Here is a 9337-nt window from a genome sequence, read left to right on the forward strand (position 1 = left end):
TCTATCTATCTATCTATCTATCAATCTTTCTATCATTTCCGAGTTCATCATGTGGTTTTCCTTGTCCATGAATCCGAGGATACCTTCTGTGCAGCATATAGAAGAAGCGTGAAAATGAAAATCAATTTATTCTAAGCAATCCACTCTTTAATCATTGTTTGATAATTTCTCTCCTTCATTTCTTTTCATATCACAGTGAAGAGACGGAAAGGCTCGTTCTTTTTTTGGCAAAACGTTCATGTCTCCACACAGACAATGGCTAAGCGTTACGTTCAAGACTGGATCAAATCTAAAGTCTCAATTTTCACACATTTCTGTACTTTGAGCAGTTGTTTCCTGCACTCTCTGCATTCATTTATTGAAACCTGGGATATCAGACAAATGAAAAGTTCAGAATGAGCACGATGTGGACATTTTGTTACTTGCTAGACTCTTGCAGCGTGTAGGCCTATTTAAGTTTGGATAGAGCTTTGACGAATACGATCGCTAGACTTATCTTGCAATTTTCAGATTAAGAAGTCATTTCCTTCAAAGGAAAAGGACTAAACGCCCAACGTGGGGCTCGAACCCACGACCCTGAGATTAAGAGTCTCATGCTCTACCGACTGAGCTAGCCGGGCCACAGAAATGGGTGTACCACGTGCCTCTGTCAGATTTATATGGAAGTGAATTAATCTGGCTTCGCCTGCCTGCTCACTAGTGCTGCGGATGAGTCACAGACGTTGCATTTTTAAAAGAAACATTTGCGCGTTTGCAACAGAAGTTAACCATCCTCCTGCTCCTGAGAGATTGTAGCGATCCATCGATAATCTGCGCTATTGTCAACTTCACGCAGTAATGTGGACGGATGAGGCAATCCGTCCTATTTGTGGCCTGTTGAGTGTCAGCTTACCCTACAGTTACAGCTGAGAGGTATGAAATTAAAGCGGCTCGTGGATACACTTCCATGTTAACTGCCCACGAGAGAACTGTGACCTTGAACTTATTTTACCACATGGTTTCTTTCCTAAGACTGACTGATATATATTTTGTTTTCTTCCCTTCCAGGAAAGTTAAATGGGGCAATGGATTTTATATTTATTCATTTGTTTATTTCCTTCTCTCTCTCTCTCTCTCTCTCTCTCTCTCTCTCTCTCTGTGTCTATCTCTCTGTGTGTTTTTGAAACTTTGACATGTACAGTTTGCTTAGAATGAAAGGGTAAAACGTGAATATAATTCTATCTTTTAAAATAGATTGTAAAGAGAGAATATCGCTATCTTGCACAGATTACTTTGCTATAAATTGATCACAGACTGAGGGCTGCACTTGAGTGTTCTGGATGGACTGTCATTTTTGTCTACTCTGGGTGAATGATGGAGCGATATTCATTTCAATTAAAGTTGCCGAGGCAAAACTGAATAGAAAGTTTGTTGAATGTTAAATAAATGTTTTTCTCTAAAACTCAATTAGTTTTAATTTAAATGTAAAATCATGCAGGATGAATGAAAAAACCCTAAGGTAAGTATGCGATGGAAACAAACCTTAAACAAGTAACCAGTGTTGATAATATTGCTGCTGGCCCGTACACGGGATCGAACCCGCGACCTTGGCGTTATTAGCACCACGCTCTAACCAACTGAGCTAACCGGCCAATCTGCCCCATCAAACCTCTTGTTAAAAAATCTGTCCTTTCACTGCTTTAAATTTGCGATCGATCTATCTATCTATCTATCTATCTATCTATCTATCTATCTATCTATCAATCTTTCTATCATTTCCGAGTTCATCATGTGGTTTTCCTTGTCCATGAATCCGAGGATACCTTCTGTGCAGCATATAGAAGAAGCGTGACGAAAATGAAAATCAATTTATTCTAAGCAATCCACTCTTTAATCATTGTTTGATAATTTCTCTCCTTCATTTCTTTTCATATCACAGTGAAGAGACGGAAAGGCTCGTTCTTTTTTTTTTTTGGCAAAACGTTCATGTCTCCACACAGACAATGGCTAAGCGTTACGTTCAAGACTGGATCAAATCTAAAGTCTCAATTTTCACACATTTCTGTACTTTGAGCAGTTGTTTCCTGCACTCTCTGCATTCATTTATTGAAACCTGGGATATCAGACAAATGAAAAGTTCAGAATGAGCACGATGTGGACATTTTGTTACTTGCTAGACTCTTGCAGCGTGTAGGCCTATTTAAGTTTGGATAGAGCTTTGACGAATACGATCGCTAGACTTATCTTGCAATTTTCAGATTAAGAAGTCATTTCCTTCAAAGGAAAAGGACTAAACCGCCCAACGTGGGGCTCGAACCCACGACCCTGAGATTAAGAGTCTCATGCTCTACCGACTGAGCTAGCCGGGCCACAGAAATGGGTGTACCACGTGCCTCTGTCAGATTTATATGGAAGTGAATTAATCTGGCTTCGCCTGCCTGCTCACTAGTGCTGCGGATGAGTCACAGACGTTGCATTTTTAAAAGAAACATTTGCGCGTTTGCAACAGAAGTTAACCATCCTCCTGCTCCTGAGAGATTGTAGCGATCCATCGATAATCTGCGCTATTGTCAACTTCACGCAGTAATGTGGACGGATGAGGCAATCCCGTCCTATTTGTGGCCTGTTGAGTGTCAGCTTACCCTACAGTTACAGCTGAGAGGTATGAAATTAAAGCGGCTCGTGGATACACTTCCATGTTAACTGCCCACGAGAGAACTGTGACCTTGAACTTATTTTACCACATGGTTTCTTTCCTAAGACTGACTGATATATATTTTGTTTTCTTCCCTTCCAGGAAAGTTAAATGGGGCAATGGATTTTATATTTATTCATTTGTTTATTTCCTTCTCTCTCTCTCTCTCCCTCTCTCTCTCTCTCTCTCTCTCTCTCTGTCTATCTCTCTGTGTGTTTTTGAAACTTTGACATGTACAGTTTGCTTAGAATGAAAGGGTAAAACGTGAATATAATTCTATCTTTTAAAATAGATTGTAAAGAGAGAATATCGCTATCTTGCACAGATTACTTTGCTATAAATTGATCACAGACTGAGGGCTGCACTTGAGTGTTCTGGATGGACTGTCATTTTTGTCTACTCTGGGTGAATGATGGAGCGATATTCATTTCAATTAAAGTTGCCGAGGCAAAACTGAATAGAAAGTTTGTTGAATGTTAAATAAATGTTTTTTCTCTAAAACTCAATTAGTTTTAATTTAAATGTAAAATCATGCAGGATGAATGAAAAAACCCTAAGGTAAGTATGCGATGGAAACAAACCTTAAACAAGTAACCAGTGTTGATAATATTGCTGCTGGCCCGACGGGATCGAACCCACGACCTTGGCGTTATTAGCACCACGCTCTAACCAACTGAGCTAACCGGCCAATCTGCCCCATCAAACCTCTTGTTAAAAAATCTGTCCTTTCACTGCTTTAAATTTGCGATCGATCTATCTATCTATCTATCTATCTATCTATCTATCTATCTATCTATCTATCTATCTATCTATCAATCTTTCTATCATTTCCGAGTTCATCATGTGGTTTTCCTTGTCCATGAATCCGAGGATACCTTCTGTGCAGCATATAGAAGAAGCGTGACGAAAATGAAAATCAATTTATTCTAAGCAATCCACTCTTTAATCATTGTTTGATAATTTCTCTCCTTCATTTCTTTTCATATCACAGTGAAGAGACGGAAAGGCTCGTTCTTTTTTTTTTTTTGGCAAAACGTTCATGTCTCCACACAGACAATGGCTAAGCGTTACGTTCAAGACTGGATCAAATCTAAAGTCTCAATTTTCACACATTTCTGTACTTTGAGCAGTTGTTTCCTGCACTCTCTGCATTCATTTATTGAAACCTGGGATATCAGACAAATGAAAAGTTCAGAATGAGCACGATGTGGACATTTTGTTACTTGCTAGACTCTTGCAGCGTGTAGGCCTATTTAAGTTTGGATAGAGCTTTGACGAATACGATCGCTAGACTTATCTTGCGAATTTTCAGATTAAGAAGTCATTTCCTTCAAAGGAAAAGGACTAAACCGCCCAACGTGGGGCTCGAACCCACGACCCTGAGATTAAGAGTCTCATGCTCTACCGACTGAGCTAGCCGGGCCACAGAAATGGGTGTACCACGTGCCTCTGTCAGATTTATATGGAAGTGAATTAATCTGGCTTCGCCTGCCTGCTCACTAGTGCTGCGGATGAGTCACAGACGTTGCATTTTTAAAAGAAACATTTGCGCGTTTGCAACAGAAGTTAACCATCCTCCTGCTCCTGAGAGATTGTAGCGATCCATCGATAATCTGCGCTATTGTCAACTTCACGCAGTAATGTGGACGGATGAGGCAATCCGTCCTATTTGTGGCCTGTTGAGTGTCAGCTTACCCTACAGTTACAGCTGAGAGGTATGAAATTAAAGCGGCTCGTGGATACACTTCCATGTTAACTGCCCACGAGAGAACTGTGACCTTGAACTTATTTTACCACATGGTTTCTTTCCTAAGACTGACTGATATATATTTTGTTTTCTTCCCTTCCAGGAAAGTTAAATGGGGCAATGGATTTTATATTTATTCATTTGTTTATTTCCTTCTCTCTCTCTCTCTCCCTCTCTCTCTCTCTCTCTCTCTCTCTCTCTCTCTGTCTATCTCTCTGTGTGTTTTTGAAACTTTGACATGTACAGTTTGCTTAGAATGAAAGGGTAAAACGTGAATATAATTCTATCTTTTAAAATAGATTGTAAAGAGAGAATATCGCTATCTTGCACAGATTACTTTGCTATAAATTGATCACAGACTGAGGGCTGCACTTGAGTGTTCTGGATGGACTGTCATTTTTGTCTACTCTGGGTGAATGATGGAGCGATATTCATTTCAATTAAAGTTGCCGAGGCAAAACTGAATAGAAAGTTTGTTGAATGTTAAATAAATGTTTTTTCTCTAAAACTCAATTAGTTTTAATTTAAATGTAAAATCATGCAGGATGAATGAAAAAACCCTAAGGTAAGTATGCGATGGAAACAAACCTTAAACAAGTAACCAGTGTTGATAATATTGCTGCTGGCCCGTACGGGGATCGAACCCGCGACCTTGGCGTTATTAGCACCACGCTCTAACCAACTGAGCTAACCGGCCAATCTGCCCCATCAAACCTCTTGTTAAAAAATCTGTCCTTTCACTGCTTTAAATTTGCGATCGATCTATCTATCTATCTATCTATCTATCTATCTATCTATCAATCTTTCTATCATTTCCGAGTTCATCATGTGGTTTTCCTTGTCCATGAATCCGAGGATACCTTCTGTGCAGCATATAGAAGAAGCGTGACGAAAATGAAAATCAATTTATTCTAAGCAATCCACTCTTTAATCATTGTTTGATAATTTCTCTCCTTCATTTCTTTTCATATCACAGTGAAGAGACGGAAAGGCTCGTTCTTTTTTTTTTTTGGCAAAACGTTCATGTCTCCACACAGACAATGGCTAAGCGTTACGTTCAAGACTGGATCAAATCTAAAGTCTCAATTTTCACACATTTCTGTACTTTGAGCAGTTGTTTCCTGCACTCTCTGCATTCATTTATTGAAACCTGGGATATCAGACAAATGAAAAGTTCAGAATGAGCACGATGTGGACATTTTGTTACTTGCTAGACTCTTGCAGCGTGTAGGCCTATTTAAGTTTGGATAGAGCTTTGACGAATACGATCGCTAGACTTATCTTGCGAATTTTCAGATTAAGAAGTCATTTCCTTCAAAGGAAAAGGACTAAACCGCCCAACGTGGGGCTCGAACCCACGACCCTGAGATTAAGAGTCTCATGCTCTACCGACTGAGCTAAGGATATCGCACATGAGTCGAGGTACGGCTGCAATTCTTGAGAGACGAACTACCAAAATTACTGCAGGGACGCGAGTTCGAATCCCGCTCAAGGCACATTGCCGAATGGAAAAAAACTTTCTCTTCAACGAACGGTGCTTTGAATCCTACATTGCAGTTGTAGTTTGTTTATTTTTCTTTTTTCATTAAACGAAAACTGATTAGTGTATGATTTGTCAAGGAACACACAGACAACAAGCAAAGTTAAAAATCACACTTAAACAAACTGCCTGCCCATTCTATTGAATCATAATTATAACAAATAATAATGCATTTCACTTCCTTATAAAGTGCCTTTACTATCGTCTGAGACGGCTGCACAGCATAATCAAGAATGATGAAATAAAAATGAAAGCACTTTAATAAATAATAGTGCACAGATTTGTGTTTGTATATATTTGTAACATTTGGAAAGTAATACCTGTATATTCTAGTTGATGCTGACAATTAATTTGAAGTAGGTAAATTGGAAATATTGCAAAGTAAACAGTAAACAGCACTTATATATATATAGCATTGTCTGAGTATTAAAGGTGTAGGTCTACTTTATAAGCATAATTTATAACATCAATGTTAATATAGAGTATTATTATTATTCTATATTGGCCTTGATATGAACGATTTGTGAAATTAGTGTTAAGTATTAAAAAAAAAAGCATACCGGTCTCTTGTTTTTACAGGTACATATATACACAGTATATATATAATTTTACTGCAGTAATTCATTGGTCTTTATATACCAGAAAGACTTTCCAAGAGTCTTTTGTAGGAAATATGTACACATAGTTGATTTATCATTTTCAGATAAAATTAACTCGCCCAAACAATTCAGTTTAAAGTTTTAAATTGGCAAAGATAAAGTCAAGAAAAAAAAACTTTTCACTTTCTATGATTTGTATTTTTATAATTATAGAGCACTTCATATTATTTTTAAAGCTCACTGTGTAAAATTGAACTGATTATACAATTCAATGTTTATTATATTTATAGATTATTATACATGTCTTTACACTTGTTGCATAAATATTTAATAAATGTAATAAACTTAACCAAGAATGTTTAAAAAATCATTCAAAAAATGTGCAGGTAAATGTAATTATATCTGCACAAACTGACATTCTTGAAGTAGGTAAAATAAATATTTGGAAATATTGCAGAGGGAAATGTTTATATACTTAGTGCAAAACAGCTATATGTGTTCTAGTAAACAAGCATAATTAACTATATATATATGCTATTCTACTGCATGATATATCTATCTATCTATATCTATCTATATACAGTATATCTATCTATCTATATATAAGATATATACATATATAAGATATATCTATATCTATAGATAGATAGATAGATATACACTCAGCAAAAAAAGAAACGTCCTCTGACTTTCAACTGTTTTTACTTTCAGTAAACTTAATGTGTAAATATTTGTATGAACAGTACAAGAGTCAACACCATAAGACATAAACTTAAAATGTTTCACAATGTGTCCCTGAATGAAGGGAGGCTCAAAATCAGTAGTACCAGTCAGTATCTGGTGTGGCCACCAGCTGCTTGAAGTACTGCAGTGCATCTCCTCCTCATGGACTGGACCAGATTTGTCAGTTCTTGCTGTGAGATGTTACCCCACTCTTCCACCAAGGCACCTGCAAGTTCCTGGACATTTCTGGGGGGAATGGCCCTAGCCCTCACCCTGCGATCCAACAGGTCCCAGACGTGCTCAATAGGATTGAGATCCGGGCTCTTCCACTGTCTACCTGTAGCACTGTCTTAGGCGTCTCACAGTGCAGACATGGCAATTTATTGCCCTAGCCACATCAGCAGTCCTCATGCCTCCCTGCAGCAGGCCTAATGCACGTTCACGCAGATGAGCAGGGACCCTGGGCATCTTTCACAGTCGGTAGACAAGTCTCTTTAGTGTCCTGCGTTTTTAGAACTGTGACCTTAAATGCCTACTTTCTGTAAGCTGTTAAGGTCTTAACGACCATGCCACAGGTGCATGTTAATTAATTGATTATGGTTAATTGAACATGCATGGAAAACATTGTTTAAACCCTTTACAATGAAGATCTGTAAAGTTATTTGGATTTTTAAAACATTATTGTTGAAATACACAGTCCTGAAAAAGGGACGTTTCTTTTTTTGCTGAGTGTATATATTATATATATATATATATATATATATATATATATATATATATATATATATATATATATATATATATATATATATATAAATATATAAATAATATATATATAATTAACTATATATATATATAATATGTATGCTATTCTATGGCATGATATATAATTAACTATATATATAATATATATGTATATATATATATAATTAACTATATATATCTATAATATGCATGCTATTTTACAGCATGTATATCTATAATATATATGCAATTCTACAGCATGAGTAGAATCATCTGAGTATTAAAGGTGTAGGTCTGTTTTATAAGAATAACTTAGTGTTAAGTATTAAAAAAAAGCATACCAATCTTTTGTTTTTACAGGTACATATATATACATATATATTTATATACCAGAAAAGACTTCCCAAGGGTCTTTTGTAGGAAATATGTACACATAGTTGATTTTTCTCTATGATTTGTATCTTTATAATTAATGAGCACTTCATATTATTATTTTTAAAGCTCACTCTGTAAAATTAAACTATGATTATACAATTCAATGTTTATTATACTGTATTTATACATTATTATATCTGTCTTTACACGTGTTGCACAAATATTTAGTAAATGTAATAAACTTAACCAAGAATGTTTAAAAAAATCATTCAGAACATGTGTAGGTGAACGTAAATATATCTGCACAAACCGACACTAGTGAGTAACATTTTTAGACAGTTCAAAAGGCGCACGCAAATCGCGAAGCGTTAGTGTGTGTGCCGACTCGAAGAAGCTTTTGCAGCTGACATTAACTGACAAGAGGTTGGCCCGCCCTCTCCGAGTTTTGCTAGTCGTGATTCGTCAATTCTTGGTAGCAGAGCGAGCCGTCATTGGCCAATTCTTGGTAGCCGAAACGGGCGCGATTGGTCAATTCTTGGTAGCCGATACGGGCCGCGATTGGCCCGTGCTTTCAATTCTTGGTAGAATCTTGGTAGCGGAGAGCGATCCGATTGGTTCTCGCTACCAAGAATTACCTCGACTCTCGGCTGCTGGGAGGCGCCAGCCGGGCCACAGAAATGGGTGTACCACGTGCCTCTGTCAGATTTATATGGAAGTGAATTAATCTGGCTTCGCCTGCCTGCTCACTAGTGCTGCGGATGAGTCACAGACGTTGCATTTTTAAAAGAAACATTTGCGCGTTTGCAACAGAAGTTAACCATCCTCCTGCTCCTGAGAGATTGTAGCGATCCATCGATAATCTGCGCTATTGTCAACTTCACGCAGTAATGTGGACGGATGAGGCAATCCCGTCCTATTTGTGGCCTGTTGAGTGT

At 37.4% G+C, this 9337-nt stretch overlaps 7 non-coding genes across 7 annotated transcripts; all 7 read right to left on the minus strand.

Annotated features, from left to right (window-relative positions):
• Positions 1-547: 547 nt before the first annotated feature.
• Positions 548-620, minus strand: trnak-cuu. Its single transcript has one exon. It is a non-coding gene; the product is annotated as a tRNA-Lys (tRNA).
• A 936-nt stretch (positions 621-1556) lies between these two features.
• Positions 1557-1631, minus strand: trnai-aau. Its single transcript has one exon. It is a non-coding gene; the product is annotated as a tRNA-Ile (tRNA).
• Positions 1632-2275: 644 nt separating this feature from the next.
• On the minus strand, positions 2276-2348 carry trnak-cuu. Its single transcript has one exon. It is a non-coding gene; the product is annotated as a tRNA-Lys (tRNA).
• A 941-nt stretch (positions 2349-3289) lies between these two features.
• On the minus strand, positions 3290-3363 carry trnai-aau. Its single transcript has one exon. It is a non-coding gene; the product is annotated as a tRNA-Ile (tRNA).
• A 661-nt stretch (positions 3364-4024) lies between these two features.
• On the minus strand, positions 4025-4097 carry trnak-cuu. Its single transcript has one exon. It is a non-coding gene; the product is annotated as a tRNA-Lys (tRNA).
• A 947-nt stretch (positions 4098-5044) lies between these two features.
• Positions 5045-5118, minus strand: trnai-aau. Its single transcript has one exon. It is a non-coding gene; the product is annotated as a tRNA-Ile (tRNA).
• Positions 5119-5755: 637 nt separating this feature from the next.
• On the minus strand, positions 5756-5831 carry trnak-cuu. The gene has a single exon. It is a non-coding gene; the product is annotated as a tRNA-Lys (tRNA).
• Positions 5832-9337: the final 3506 nt, after the last annotated feature.

This window comes from Polypterus senegalus, unplaced genomic scaffold (genome assembly GCF_016835505.1).
Source record: "Polypterus senegalus isolate Bchr_013 unplaced genomic scaffold, ASM1683550v1 scaffold_1141, whole genome shotgun sequence".
Taxonomy (NCBI): Eukaryota; Metazoa; Chordata; class Cladistia; order Polypteriformes; family Polypteridae; genus Polypterus; species Polypterus senegalus.